This window comes from Ptychodera flava, chromosome 3 (assembly GCF_041260155.1).
Source record: "Ptychodera flava strain L36383 chromosome 3, AS_Pfla_20210202, whole genome shotgun sequence".
Classification (NCBI taxonomy): domain Eukaryota; kingdom Metazoa; phylum Hemichordata; class Enteropneusta; family Ptychoderidae; genus Ptychodera; species Ptychodera flava.
The window spans coordinates 34,800,462-34,816,921 of NC_091930.1; the positions used below are offsets into that span (position 1 = coordinate 34,800,462).

Below are 16,460 nucleotides of genomic sequence, written 5' to 3' on the forward strand. Positions count from 1 at the left end.
TTGCATGAATTTCGTCACAATTTGTGTTTTACTTACGCGGACTACTTTCATTTAATGAGTAAAGCAGCCCGTCACCCAGGAGATACTTTCATTCATAAATCCCAAAAAGCTGAAATTTTGATACATCGAATGGTATCTACACCAACCAGACATACAGATTCGGTCACATGAACTTGTCAATCATTGTCTCGCGCCATACTGATGCCAAGGAAAGTCGGCCATCGGCGGACATAGCTTCACCATGCTAGCGACGGATAGCCATAGTATTCAGAGTTATGTAGACTATTTGCAAATTAGATTTATGAAGTAACGTAATTCTCATTCTCAGAGATGCCGTGGCTTTTGAAAATATCACACAAGTTTACGACCTTGGCGAGCGCGAAAGATTCCGTTCGATGACACACAGGGTGTGTACCTCAGTGCATGTCTCTACCGGTGTCAACTCGTCAATCCCGATCTCGGTCGTCAATGTTTTCGTCTTACGGACTTTGATGTTTGCAGTAACACATATCTCGCCCGTGGATACATCCTAATTTTGTTACTTGACGGAAACTATGTTTTGAGTGTTGTCTGAGTCAACTTTCGAAGTACATCGGATTCCACAGCGCTGCACACAGCTGCACAGCTCGACAGCTTATGTCTTCGCTACTGCCTTACGCCACTGAAAGTTTGATTCTGAGCGTGAATTTACGGAATTGTTTGTGTGATACAGGAAATTTATCGTTGTTAGTCGAATGACTTTATGTTTGTGCCTCCTAGGTCGCTTTCCCGAAGATTATACTGTACGCATTTATTCAGTTGAACTTAATTTAAGGTGTAGGTTTCGGTTTTATCGCAACCGGGATCACCAGGTACAACGTCCACATTGAGCCTGTACGATTCGACTAGAGCCACGACGTCACTGAGCGATAAGACGATCGACGGTATCTCATAGTTTTAGCGACTCGAACTGTTTCTATGTCTGGATTTATCGGGTCACCTTTTTATAAAATTGTCGTGAGAGCTAGCACGGCATCGATCACAACAAATCGGTCAGTTTCGCGGCGCCTGCATGAATGAACGGTACCATGCACGAAAAAAATTCCGGCTGATGACGTACAACAGAGGTAATTCGGATTTCTTATCCGTCCTGCTCTTCGTCACACAGGTGGAAATTCGGGCCAGTTCATGTGATAAATATATTTACGACGTCTATATGTACGGACAAAGATACCTACCTACCTACATACATACATACCTACCTACCTACCTACCTACCTACCTACCTACCTACCTACCTACCTACCTACCTACCTACCTACCTACCTACCTACCTACCTACCTACCTACCTACCTACCTACCTACCTACCTACCTACCTACCTACCTACCTACCTACCTACCTACCTACCTACCTACCTACCTACCTACCTACCTACCTACCTACCTACCTACCTACCTACATACATACATACATACATACATACATACATACATACATACATACATACATACATACATACATACATACATACATACATACATACATACATACATACATACATACATACATACATACATACATACATACATCATACATACATACATACATACATACATACATACATACATACATACATACATACATACATACATACATACATACATACATACATACATACATACATACATACATACATACATACATACATACATACATACATACATACATACATACATACATACATACATACATACATACATACATACATACATACATACATACATACATACATACATACATACATACATACATACATACATACATACATACATACATACATACATACATACATACATACATACATACATACATACATACAATCTGGTAATTACACGTCTTCTGCATTAAGCGCGCAATGGTATGTATATTCGCGGAGGAAAAGACACACGGGCCCTTTCGGATGGCATCGTACGGACAATCAGCTGAAAGCCCCCATCCACTTGGAATATGTCGTTTTCGTTTCGCTGAAGAAATTTTCGCACTGGTTGAAAAAATGAAAACACAAAGACGATATGATGCACTTAATAGCCATTAGAAATAATGTTAACACTGAAATCATCCCGCCGAAGATATAATCGGCAAACCTAGATATTGCAATGTTCAATGATTCCATACGGGTATGAGGATATTTTCATTGTTTTCTAACGGTTCAATAACAAAACAATGACAACGAATCCAATATTTGTGTTTACGATTCAGTTTGTATTGAGCACAGGCGACAGATGGCGTGATGACGATTCTGACGTCATCCGCATCGAGTGAAACAATAACAGGCTACTGTGTTATAGCTGCAGCATTTCATGTGTGTCCAAATATCAGAGTATTATGCCATCGTTACAATAACCAGTGCGATCGATTGGCAGGACGAAACATTATTAAAAGTTGCTGCTTCTCACTTATTAGTGGTAAAAAACAGTCGCCGCCTTCTAAATCAAAAGTGAAATAACTGCCATTGAGTTGGCAACATATTGTCTCCGATATGATTTAACATTTCCTAGAATTATACTCAAATGATATTTTTACCATATGCTGCGCTGTGGCAAACATCATTAAGACCATAAATGTGTTGCTTGAAAAGATGGCATAAATATAATAAAGAGAAATAAATTTGCTTTGAGACTTATTATTATGAGCATAAATCAAAATTAAACAAGCGTTATCTCTTAGATACAGCACAGCTTAGATTTTTTCATTTTCTTTAGGTTAATATGTCTGAAAGACAGCTCTACATATATGGCTTTTGAATTTTTCCAGGCAATAAGTTGCTCTTTTTTTTTTTTCTTTCAACATTTTTTTTCATTATCTATTTTTATTTTTCAAAAATAAGTAAGTGCCACGACATAAATCACAAACTATTTTTCAGGTTACAAGCCGTTAAATCATCGGTACTTCTTTTTTACTTTGATCGATAAAGTAAGGATTCATGAGCGTTATGTGATAAATTTGAAAAAATGATGATGATTACATCTATTTATTCATGAAACTTATTTGCATCACTCCATCGTACACAACCACGGTCTGTCTTTCTGATGAGCGAGACAAGGATTTAAATACTTCAAATCATTCAGTACTGTGATTTTACACTCTAAATCATCAACTTCTTTATCTTTCTCAACATATGTATAAATATATGTATATATATATATAAATATATATATGTATATATGTATATATATGTGTGTGTGTGTGTGTATCTATGTATCTATGTATCTATGTATGTCAATAACAATCATATAATAATAATAATAATAATAATAATAATAATAATAATAATAATAATAATAATAATAATAATAATAATAATATGACAGAACCCCATGGCGAGAGAGTGCAAGCGCGCCGTACCAGCGGTATTTGCACGAGTGTTTGCGGGGGATCCGGCGGTCGTGCTTTCACGAGCGCAGCGAGTGAAAGGACAGCCGGATTCAACGCAAACACGAGTGCAAATACCCCAGGTACGGCAAGCTTGCTCGCTCGCCATGGGGTTCTGTTATTATTACATATGTTCCCCCTGTTTATTTTATCGAGAAAACAAAGGAACTAAAAACACAAGCGAACACATTTTAAATAGTTTACGCGACACACATTGAAAGACAAGGATCACGCGCTGTTCTATTCATTTGCATGCAGGTATGGAATAATGTTTTTGGTATTTGCACTGCAGTGCAAATACCGGCAGTACGCGCGCGCTTCGATGCAAGTAAACTGTGGTACATATGTAATAATAATAATATCATAATAATAATAATAATAATAATAATAATAATAATAATAATAATAATAATGATTATTATGATGATAATAATAATAATAATAATAACTTTTTTCAACTTGATAACCTTGGTAAGTATACTCCTTTTTTACAAGGGTAGAGCACAATGAAGAAACATGTACAAAGTAGAAAAACAGGTATAACAACAACATTAAAACGAAAACACATCATCAAGTAAAAGAGTTGGTAAAGGTTTTCATAATATTAATAACTTGCATGATTGAAAACTTTAACACTTCTACAACTTCTTATTGTCCTAGGAAACCCGCTTCATAGTCAAGGAGCAATTTCTCTAAAAGACTGTTTTATTAATTCGGTTTTGGCTAATGGTACTTGTGGAGCTGGATCACGAACAGACCTTAATTATCTTGGACGACCGTACACAGTTATCATATCCCGGATGTATGGAGAAGACAGGCCACAAATTACCTTGTGTGCAAAAACTACCAGGTTGTACTAATAGCAATAAGATGGCAGATAGCACTCTTACAGTGTAAACGTTTCAGTGGATTAGGTACCAATGTCACAATTCAAATCAGTAGTATTGCCCGCTTTAAAAGCCAGTTCAAGAGATAACAACCCCAAATACTAGGAAAATAATAAAAAACAGTCTATCTATCTATCTATCTATCTATCTATCTATCTATCTATCTATCAATCAATCAATCTATCTATCTATCTATCTATCTATCTATCTATCTATCTATCTATCTATCTATCTATCTATCTATCTATCTATCTATCTATCTATCTATCTATCTATCTATCTATCTATCTATCTATCTATCTATCTATCTATCTATCTATCTATCTATCTATCTATCTATCTATCTATCTATCTATCTATCTATCTATCTATCTATCTATCTATCTATCTATCTATCTATCTATCTATCTATCACATATGCTTATCATGTATGTAGATAGGTATATAGTTATGCACATTAAGTATTTGAAAGAACGTAGTTTCGCTAGTCGACATATAGCTGCGGATAGGAAGGCAGGCAGGAACCCTGATATATGTTTACGTATACGTGTAGGTATTAGGTAGGTACGTTGGTGCATACGTTGACCTGTCTGCCAGCTTTCTTGTCTTTGGTCTAGTTCATATGTAGGTTAGATATATTGGTAGGTATTGGGAGGATATTTAGGTAGGTTCGAGGGTAGGTTGGTAGGTAGAAAGAAAGAAAGAAAGAAAGAAGAAAGAAAGAAAGAAAGAAAGAAAGAAAGAAAGAAAGAAAGAAAGAAAGAAAGAAAGAAAGAAAGAAAGAAACAAGAAATAAATAAAGAAAGAAACAAAGAAAGAAACAGAGAAAGAAACAAAGAAAGAAGGAAGAGCTTGTCACTCCACTCGTAGACAGAGATGATACAACAGATATACAGCAAGTAATGGATTGTGGACGGATCGACTCCATTTCTCCAACCCTTGAACACTTTCTTGAATATTACATGGTGTGTATTTATCGAAACGATCCGGGTCCTATATTTGGATTAAATGTAGGCTGTTTTATCAATTGATTAAAAGTTTTTCATGCCTCCGAGCTCTGATATGTTTCGATTATCGGTCAAACCTGACCTAATGAACACAGGCCTGCCTTGCCTGCCCCGAAGCAATTGAATGCTAGCAATATTACTAATAAAGTATTCTCCAAGTGTACTCTGTCCCACTTAGGCCATTTCGTAAATGACTGCCCTAGGGAAGAAAATGACAGCAGGATTCTTATTGTTTGAAACTAGTAAAAGAAACAACCCAGGCGACAAGTTTGGCAAAACACGCAAAACGTTAATCTATCGAACGCTGTAAGATTAAGTTGCCTGTATAAAGTTGCCGCCAAAGGGCCAATGCAACAACAGCATTGCGGGGTTTACTTTCTGTTGGGGGAGGAGTGGTGGTGACGTCATTATTATGCACCTCATGTTGAGTATGGATCAGGATTTTCAGGTTGATGGTACGCCGGTCACCGACCATAAGACGGCTCGAAGAGACTAATACTCCATATTGTAATTTTCTAAAACAACATTTAGTATTTGCAAGATCAATAAAGAGTGAAACACATAGGAATAAATAGTCTGTCGCTTTCATTATCCGTATATATTGACACTCTTAGATCCACCTGAATCGTCTTCAGTTCTGCACGAGATTTTGCGAGATCTCCGATGACCGTAATGTTTAGCAGGACATATTCTTGTTCCGCAGAACATACGTTATAAAGTCGACAACGCTGATGGCGGCACAGACGTCTTCAAAATTTCTGTGCAAAGTTAAGTTGTATCACACTTTTATCACGAACTTATACTACGTGACTCCCAACCGACAGGTCATTGAATATCGACCTCTCGTGAGATATCACGAGGAACGGAGAGTTGTTTATTTACATACGACAGCTTCTCGTTATTTCTTCTGCATGCCAAGTCGTTCTCCATTGAATCACAGAGTGAGAGTCTTTTACTGTTCTTTTATGTCATCTTATTCTTTCATACTTTACCCAGGCACAGATATTCGGACTCTCAAATTTCTACAATTTTTTTCGTGACCTACCACTTGTGGGGGCTCATTTTGAAGCTATTTTAGTAAGAACAAAATTTTCTATCTTAGTTTTTCGAAAATCAAAAGTTAAACTTTTTTCTCGGAGGTAACACAGGGATGGCGGCCATTTTGAATGTCAATATCGCAAAACGTGTGGTTATTTGTTTCTGGTTCCAAAACGCTGCACGGTGACCCCTGATTTTATTGATGATTTGGTAAGAGAATGGGCAAGTGTTTCATTGGGCAAATTTTGAACAAAAGCTTACGTTTTTCACTAACACCGCCCATACTACCTTAAAAGTAAGTTACGTATATAACAAACGATTCGACCTCTTTAATTACAGACTGATTCTATTTGGAAATTTTGATCCATTTTGGAAATTTTGCGAATCTTATCCCGCTGAATATAAGAGATATTACCGCTGAGAAATTACAGAACTTGCAATGAGTAAAACGCGGTCTGATATGTGGCTCATTCAATTTTAATTCGACTGATACAATTACTAGTGACAAAGCGACCAATCACTTTATCTGATGACATGCAACCTGCTCTGATTCTCGGCTTCGTTGAAAACCACCGGATTAATCGATCTCTTTTCAGGTTTATTGATAAGCTGCGGCTATTCCATTTACAGCAATAGAACATCGTTGAAAAATTTACCACAGCAAATGCGCGGTACAGATTGCAGTGGAATATTCCAGTAAGGTACATAACGCTTTTGAACCAACGGGCAAATCACTAAAAATGTCGGGCTCATCTCATATCTAACCATCCCAGAGGCCACAAGACTAAATTCCACCGAAAGGATCCTTTGACACTTGTCTTCCCACGTCTATAAAGCTTTAAATTTTCCATACTTCTGCATGTGTCAGACACTAAAGTTGCAGTAGTCACGTTATGGTAGTTTGCGCCTTGAAAGTTAAAGTCCTAAACTTTTGCTCTAACTTTCCGAAAAGGAAATGCGAAATCACGAAAATAATTTGGGGGGCTGTCACCGTTCAAAATTTGACACCAGAGAAACAAATTAAGCAACATTTGCCGACATTTGAAATTCCAAGTGGCCGGCATCCCTGTGTTAACTCTATGAAGAAAAAATTAAATTTTCAATTTTACAACAAATAAAGGGCGGTGATCACTTTATTTTCCCGACCAGCTTCGAAATTAGCCGCCGAAATGGAGGAACAAGAGAGTATTGTAAAAGTTCGAGATTCTGAATTCTTGTCTCTGAGGTGCAATCTACCTTGATTGCGCAGTACACACGAAAACAAGCCATCCTAAGTCCGAACATGTACTTATCTGAAAGAAAATTCAACCTTCATCCGGGACCTTACCTCTTACTCGAAGTCTGCTATAGACATCACACACTTTTTTTCAACATTCGCAGTTTGTTGTTACGTTTGTCGTCGTTTTGTTGATTTCACCTGAAGGTCCAATTTCTTCCATCCTGTCTGTTCATAATTTTTTGAAGCTCGTCCCCCATCGACACACTATCGACGTAGTTCGTGCCTCGAAAATGTAAGCTCTAACTTTCCTTAAGCAAATTTCAATTATTGTCTTTCAAAATGAAGGATAAAAATCAGAGGTCACCATGTAAATTTTGGTACCTAAGAAACAAATTCCCCTATATTTATTTACCGATATTTGAAGTTCAAATGGCCGTCATCCCTATATAATCTCTATGTGCGAAAACAAAATTCCCGACTATCACAAAATTAAGCCGGTTAAAACTTTATTTACTCCTTAAGCTTCAAAATGAGCCCCCTCCCCTCCCACTCCCCCCACAGTGGTATGCCAAAAGAATACTGATACAGTTTGAGAGTCCGAATATATGCCCCCGAGGCATGTTCTAGCTTGATAATACGTGTACATATTGTGACTAGAAGCTTTTTTCAGTTTTGCTCACGTGTTTACAGACGTGAGCATATGTCGCAGCGATGTCTGTCTGTCTGTCTGTCTGTCTGTCTGTCTGTCTGTCCGTCTGCGTGTCTGTCTGTCTGTCTGTTGGTATCTCAAAAACGGCTTATCAGATCAGAATGAAATCTGGTACATATATTCAGTAAGCAATGGCAAGAACTAATTAGTTTTTGGTGGTGTGGCTTGCATACCTTTGATCATTTGCATAATTAATGATTTTAGAAAAAACTGATATACATTGAAAACCACTACACACAATTGGATGAGATTTGCTACAAATGTTGATCACACCAAGATATATCAGCAGTTGGAACCATTAAGGGGTGACATGAAAGATAAATGCTAATTTGCATATTCAATGAACTTTCCTAACTAGGGATATATGTCTGATTTGACTCGATCAAAATTAACCAAACTTGGTATGTATATTAAAGATACTATGATTTAACATTATTGAAAGTCATTAAGCGTTTTAACTTCAGCCAATTCCTAATTTGCATATTTCATGAACTTTGTTAATTAGGGATATATATTTGAAATGACTGGACCAAAGTTGATGAAACTTGCTACATGTATTGAAGCCACTATGATACAAAATTTTTGAAAGTCATTAAGCATTTTTACTTCAGCCAATCCGAATTTGCATTTGCATTGTTGAAACTTGCTGTATACATGAAAGATACTGTGATATAACATTATTGAAAGTCAAAAGACATTTTTACTTCAGCCAAACCTAATTTGAATATTAAATGAATTTTCATAATTAGGGATATTTATCAGAATTGACGAGATCAAAATTGATGAAACTTGCTATGTACATTAAAGACACTATAATACAATATTATTGAAAGTCATTAAGTATTTTCTCCTCAGCCAATTCCTAATTTGCATATTTAATGAGCTTTCCTAATTAGAGATATATATCTGAATTGACTTGACCAAAGTTGACAAAATTTGCTACACATATTGCAGATACCATGATACAACATTATTGACAATCATTAAGCATTTTTACTCAAGCCAATTCCTAATTTACATATTTAATGAACTTTGCTTATTAGGGATATATACCGGGATTTACTTGATCAAAGTTGGCAAAACATGCTATGTACATTGATGATTATACCAGGTACTAGGTTAAAACAATATCGAAAGTCATTTCACATTTTCATGTCAGCTAATTTATAAATTGCATATCTAATGAGCTTTCACAGCTCGGCATATATGGCTTGAAGGCCTTGGCCAACGGTAATTACGCTTGCTATATAAAAGTGGCGATACAATGACAGCAATCAAATAACTTTAATATTTTCATTTCAGCTAATTACATATTTGTATACTTCATGACCTTTTAGAACTAATCGGCGGTGATTATTGTTCATTATGTTGATCATAATAATTTCAATGAAGTTGCAAACATGTGGCAAAGGTTCAAATTTACACATAACTTCAATATATAATGAAACACGTGAGCATTTTCAGTTCATATCATGTTTTTAAATGATCCCTAGCGACAAAATGTGACCATGCCTCAGAATCCGACGTGTCACGGCCATTCCCGATTTGTGCGGACGCGCTCCGGAGTTATTTCAACATTTTGATCGATATTTTCCAAGAGATCACTAGATCAAAACAAGCCAAAGCGCGCGCCTCTACCCTGTGACAAGTCATATGCCTACTTGGCCTTGTACATGTCCGTATACCGCAAGCCAAGATCACAAGAGAGCAAGTGGCGAATGTCCGATTCAGATGGCCATCGAAGTGAATAAATATCTGTGTTTCCTTCAAACTTCGCGATATCAACGAACATCAACCATTTGTGCTGTCGGTTACAAGACGTTACACGGCTACAGTGTACAATTTAATTGAGCAGTTCAAGTTTCAATGACATAACACACAAATCAACAGAAATGTACGTGTATGGTATAATTATAAAGAGGGGATATTCCTGCACTACGGACCATTCTCATGAATTCTCATATCCATGATTTCTTCTCTAGGTTCATTAAGACGAAAACCTTACCAACAACGTGTCACCTGGTCGGATATGACACATTGGATTATAATGGCAAGTTGATCAGACAAGCTTTTACGGGTTTGAAATTGTGGCTCTGCTCACTATACGAATTTTATTTATTTTGTAGTAATTGAAATGAAAAGTGATCCATACGGGACTCGAACCCACATCAGCCTATGTTGTTTTCACCATTATTGTATACCCGCATAGAGAATCGATGTCTAATAAATCGTCGGTGTAAATTAATTCACAACGAAATGTGCATGATCGTAATTGTGGGTCGCATTTATTTACTAATGGATCAGTCGGAATTATTGCGGTCGGTCCTGTCACTTAGATGGGGCTCTTCATTTCATGTGCAAATATAGTGAGTTTTGGCTAAACTCATTACCTAATCTTTCTGCCTAAGGATCCTATGGATTCAACAGGGACTCGCACAGAAGTCACCAACTTAGGAATTGAATCTTCAATCAATCAATCAATCAATCAATCAACTTTATTCATCCTTAAGGGCAATTCAGATTGGCGGACAACACACAAAATATCACAATAACAACAAAACAAGACTAAAACTAAAAAATATGACAACACACAACGACCGTTAAGATACACCATTTAAAAACCGCACAGCGGTAGGAATAAAGGAATTCTTGAGCCGGTTTGTCTTGCAAACTGGACACTTAAAACGTCCTCCCGAAGGAAGCAGTTGGAATTCTGAATTTAAAATATGCTCTGATGAATTTATAATGGAACGTGCTTTCCTCAGACACTGTTGCTTGTAATGAGGATCAGTCATACGAATGATGCAAAGCCAGAGAAGTGTAATTCCGACTGATCCATTCGCTCAGTTGGCAGAGCATCCGAAATGTATTCGGGGGACGTGGGTTCGAGTCCCGCGTGGGTCACTTTTCATTTCATTTACTACGATATTTTACGACTGTCGCTATTCTCAATAATTGGGAACATGACGCGATCTTTTGTAAACCAAAGCAATATAGAGAAAGAGCGCTTGTCAAATCAAAAGTGCGAAGATGTCATGGCATCGGTGTTCAGTGACGCTCGTATTAGTAGTAGGCTAACTTATGAGGAAAACGATGATCAAAAAAATCATTTTCAAAAATAACTGATACTAAAAGTAATGCAAGATAAGTCCTACCATCATAATGTCAGGATACCATAATTACACATACAATAACTATGATTAGAATTAACATCTTTGGATAAGTGATGTTTAATCGTCATTATTCACTTGATGTCGTAATATTAAAACCTATCCATAAAGGTAATATAACGATGTTTTATTTGAAATAGAGTTGGTTTGATATTAATAGTCGGTTCAATGCACAACGATACAGGTCCTTATTTAACAAAAGGGTTAGTATTTTTCATAATTGATCCGATAAACACAAAATTAGCCTAAATGAGAACTGGGGAATGGCATAAAAAATCTCCGCATCGTCCCTTGCAGAGGGGCTCGTTTTCATTCAGCAAATGGGCGCATTGTCTGTTTCGATGGGCTAGATGAAAGTGTCTTTGTCTGTGAACACGCACGCTTCAGTGACGCGCGAGTTCTGTTTATAGCTGGCGAACAAGCCGTTTCACTCAGAACCTTTGTCCGCCTATGTTGTTTTCACTATTGTTGTATGCTCGATGATCCCGATTACAAATTACCCGCATAGAGAATCGATGCCTAATAAATCGTCGGCTTAAATTAACTCACAACGGTATGTGTGTTATCGCAATTGTGGGTCGTATTTATTAAAATTTGACGCATTTTGCATGTTTGTATTCTATACTCGGCAGTTAAAATAATAGCCTTACGCGAGGTATTACCACGCATACTAATATAACTAGGTCGCCCGCATTTCACTGCACATCTCCTGGATTCATCTTTACACGTTAATTCTCTCTCTCTCTCTCTCTCTCTCTCTCTCTCTCTCTCTCTCTCTCTCTCTCTCCTCTCTCTCTCTCTCTCTCTCTCTCATATATATATACTGAGTCCCCCTCACAGACAATTATACAGACAATTATAACGAAGTAAACACAACACGATATCAGGTGATTTGAAGGGCGAATATTACCCTATCATTGTTGAAAAAAACATGCCAACGACTTCATCTTTGATAAATAGGTCATGCGCCATTTGGACATCATCAATGGAAATCCTTAGACTTAATTCACGCCTGTGAACCCACTATCAAATCCATGAAATTAAAACATACCGTGAGGGATGGCGTTGACCCATGCAGCGCTGTTCATATAAACGCATTCTCGACCACGCTGCAGCTATTGCAGAGGGAGTCTTTCAAATGGCGTTCTGGAATTACTGATCTGTCCTTTCCCATTGAATCCTACTCAGGATGCGGATTATGAAGAACGGCCGTACGAGATCAGCGACCGAGCACTTAGCTGAACATCGGAGAGTTGAACACACATGCCGTTGGGGTACTTGCCCGCGCTTCAACAAAATGCAACGTTACTGGCGGAGTGGGCTGTACGTGTGTGACTGTTGTACTGCTGTCTCAAACACGTGACCGCTTCTGGTCATGATAACAAAGGGAGTCATGCATATGCGTTCGACACACCCGCTGCGTTCATCTCTCTGGGGACAGCGCCGCTCGACATCATTAGTATAATTCTGAACGGTGGAGCGTTTCAACGCATGGGTTGGTTATGTTTTCAAATGTGCCAACGATTCGTTTGGTTGGATATAGCCGCACTGCAGGGGTCATTCTCAACATTAGTCTGTCACCTTCGTTGTTATGGTGAGAATCACCTTTCTTTTTCAAACTAGTCGCATTACACGTTTGTTGTCAGCTAAAACGTGGATCACAGCCACAAACGTTGTAATCCCGGAATTCAAAGCGCCCTCTAGGCACCATCACATGAACAAAGGGAAAATATGATCCCTTCATTATCAATTCTTTAATACATTGAGGTAGAGTGTGCTACCGGATTAGATTTTCAAACTCGTCAAATCCCATAATTCTGGCCTTGAGCCTGTACGGTCTCGCTTTCAAAAGACCTGCATACACTGAGGTCGAATGCGCCCCGGGATCAGTTGTGTGGACTCTAAAATTTTACAATTCTTCCTGATCTACAACTTTTGGGGCTCATTTTAAAACTGATGGAGTGAGAATATTTTCACCATCTTAGTTTTTTGAAACTAAAAAAATTCATTTTGCCTACATAGCTACCAAGGGAATGACAGCCATTTTGAATTACAAATATCGGGAAATGTTGGGTAATTTGTATCTGTAGTACCCAACTTTGTACTTGACCCCCGATTTATTTTTGATGTTGTAAGAGAATGCTTCACAGTGTTATATAGGAAAGTTTGATCAAAAGTTTAAGTCTTGCACTTTCGAGACGCGTACTACCTTAGGCTTAAAGGAATTCAGCTTTTCCAATACAGTGTATGTCATTTTGCCTCCGAAACTCATCGAAAGAGATAAACACATTGTGTGATCGACGTAGACGACGAGCTTGGAAATGACAACGCATTCTTAAATCATCGATTCATTCATTACCTGGTCACGGTAACCAGCAAAGGACAAGGCGGCCTAGCCGAACTTTTACCGGAATGTTTGTTGCGCGAGATCTAGCTGATCAATAACAGCCGAAAGGTGGACTGTTTGCTTCTCCAAAACGGCATGAAATATATGTATGTATGTATGTATGTATGTATGTATGTAAGTATGTATGTATGTATGTATGTATGTATGTATGTACGTACGTATGTATGTATGTATGTATGTATGTATGTATGTATGTATGTATGTATGTATGTATGTATGTATGTATGTATGTATGTATGTATGTATGTATGTATGTATGTATGTATGTATGTATGTATGTATGTATGTATGTATGTATGTATGTATGTATGTATGTATGTATGTATGTATGTATGTATGTATGTATGTATCTATGTATGTATGTATAGTATGTATGTATGTATGTATGTATGTATGTATGTATGTATGTATGTATGTATGTATGTATGTATGTATGTATGTATGTATGTATGTATGTATATATATATATATCTATGTATGTATCTATGTATGTATCTATGTATGTATCATGTATGTATGTATCTATTATCTATGTATCTATGTATTTAAAATTCAGTCCCTTCAGTTTATCATAATTAATATTCTTTATAACATTACTGTTGAAATTTTCATAATAAATGTGTGGTTACCGTACCATAATTAATATCTCAATACACGTTGGGAGCTGCGGTTTTCACAGTCTTACATCGCTCAACCTTATGTGTGAAACTTAACACGTCAACTTTCCTCTGATAATTGGTAGACATGTCCTTGTCAAACCCAGGAAAACAATCTTTCTAGTGGTCTCCGTTTGGCCTTTGTAACTGTAAATCAGTTGGGACCCACTATACGCCCTGTTTTTTTCCAACATTATGAGTGAGGCGAGAAAAGTGCCGCGTTACTCTAAGGCGCTATGCAGATGTGCATTGTTGAGAAGGGTTTTCGTCGCTTCGCATCGTATTTTGAGCCCCTGGTGGTGATGACCTTCCGAAGGTCAAATTCAAAAGTCAATAACCGCGGAACCATGGGCGATGATCGCTTTGTATTCACAAGATATGTTGCAAGGTCGTTTTCTGGGGGCCATGTGTGCAAGACAATATCCATTACACCCGATAATACTGAATATGAGAGTCACGTGTGCACTAAAATCTTGTCGTCATGGTGATTTTTGTTTGTTTGTCTTACCTTTCCCTATTAATACCGTTGCAGCATTGTGATCTGGGCGGAGAATGTTTTAGTATTTGTGTAAAATGTAACAAATAATTTCCATTTACATAATTGCATTACGGGACGGGGCGGAAAGACAGGTGAGGTAGCAAAGGTCAAAGGAGCAAACAAACATACAGACAGGTAGGCAGGCAGGCAGACAGATAGGCAGGCAGACAGATAGGCAGACAGACAGATAGACAGACAGAAAGACAGACAGACAGACAGACAGGCAGACAGACAGGCAGACAGACAGGCAGGCAGACAAAGATGTATCATCGTTATTACAACATCGCCTTCTTTCGCCATGCAGCCATGACAGATCAAAGGAGTCGGTTTAATGTTAGATCTGCCAAACTTAACAACAGGATATATTTTTTATCATATCCTGAAGATACGACGCGACCACAATTTCCCAATTTTGGAATATTCATGTATTTTAAAACCTGTGAAGGACATTTAACAACTTCACTGTCGACGCATCGTGGCTATTAAAAATGTCACCGAGACTTCTGAAACAAATATTAAAGGCGTGGAAACGGATATTCCTGGCCACGGAGAAGTGTCGGACCAATATTTTAGACTTGCAAGGACTCACGAGAGTCGTGTCGTCATGACTACATCGTGAACTCCCTCTACGCAGAAGTTTTAGAAATCCACTTGATCTTTTCCAACTCAAAAGCAACCACAATCTGATTAAAATTCGATGTAGAGATGGACCGCTCTATTACGCTATTGTGCTACGGTCTTTTTATTTACAACGGTGCTCCCATCACTACTTAAAAACCGACCGCAATACGATAGCGCAAAAGACAGGCCCATCTCTACGTCTGATTATAATCAATTTGAATCAAGCACAGCATTCATTCGTGTCTTTGACACCAGTGCCAAAGCTGGTGTCGTTGTACAGGCGAGCAATGTTCGCGTTTCGTTTCTTGCATGATATGAGTCGTTTTTATGACGGTCACGGGTGAAGTATACTCTTCGTGAACAGGACAATGAACCCTCACCGTACACTTGACCGCTCCATCTCTGAGAAAAATGAATGCGACATGTCAACAAACACAAAGTAAACCTAGAGATCAACACCGATTAGTAAAGATATGGTAGAGACGGCACATGCTCTGAACTTTATTTTCTCGCATGCCTGTCTGTCTGTCTGTCTGTCTGCCTGTCACTCTGCTGCCTGCCTGTCTGCCTGCCGTTCTGTCCGTCCGTCTGTCTGTAGGTAAGTAGGTTGATATATGTATGTATGTATGTATGTATGTATGTATGTATGTATGTATGTATGTATGTATGTATGTATGTATGTATGTATGTATGTATGTATGTATGTATGTTGTATGTATGTATGTATGTATGTATGTATGTATGTATGTATGTATGTATGTATGTATGTATGTATGTATGTATGTATCTATCTA

The 16,460-nt window shown here is 37.8% G+C and overlaps 1 protein-coding gene across 1 annotated transcript in view; it reads right to left on the reverse strand.

The window, feature by feature from the left end:
• Positions 1-12,800, reverse strand: part of LOC139129879 (uncharacterized) — a 48,794-nt gene extending 35,994 nt beyond the window's left edge. Inside the window, exon 1 of the mRNA XM_070695567.1 lies at positions 12,496-12,800. The gene's annotated coding sequence lies outside the window, so the exon portion shown is untranslated. The remainder of the gene's footprint in view (positions 1-12,495) is intronic.
• Between the last annotated feature and the right edge of the window lie 3,660 nt (positions 12,801-16,460).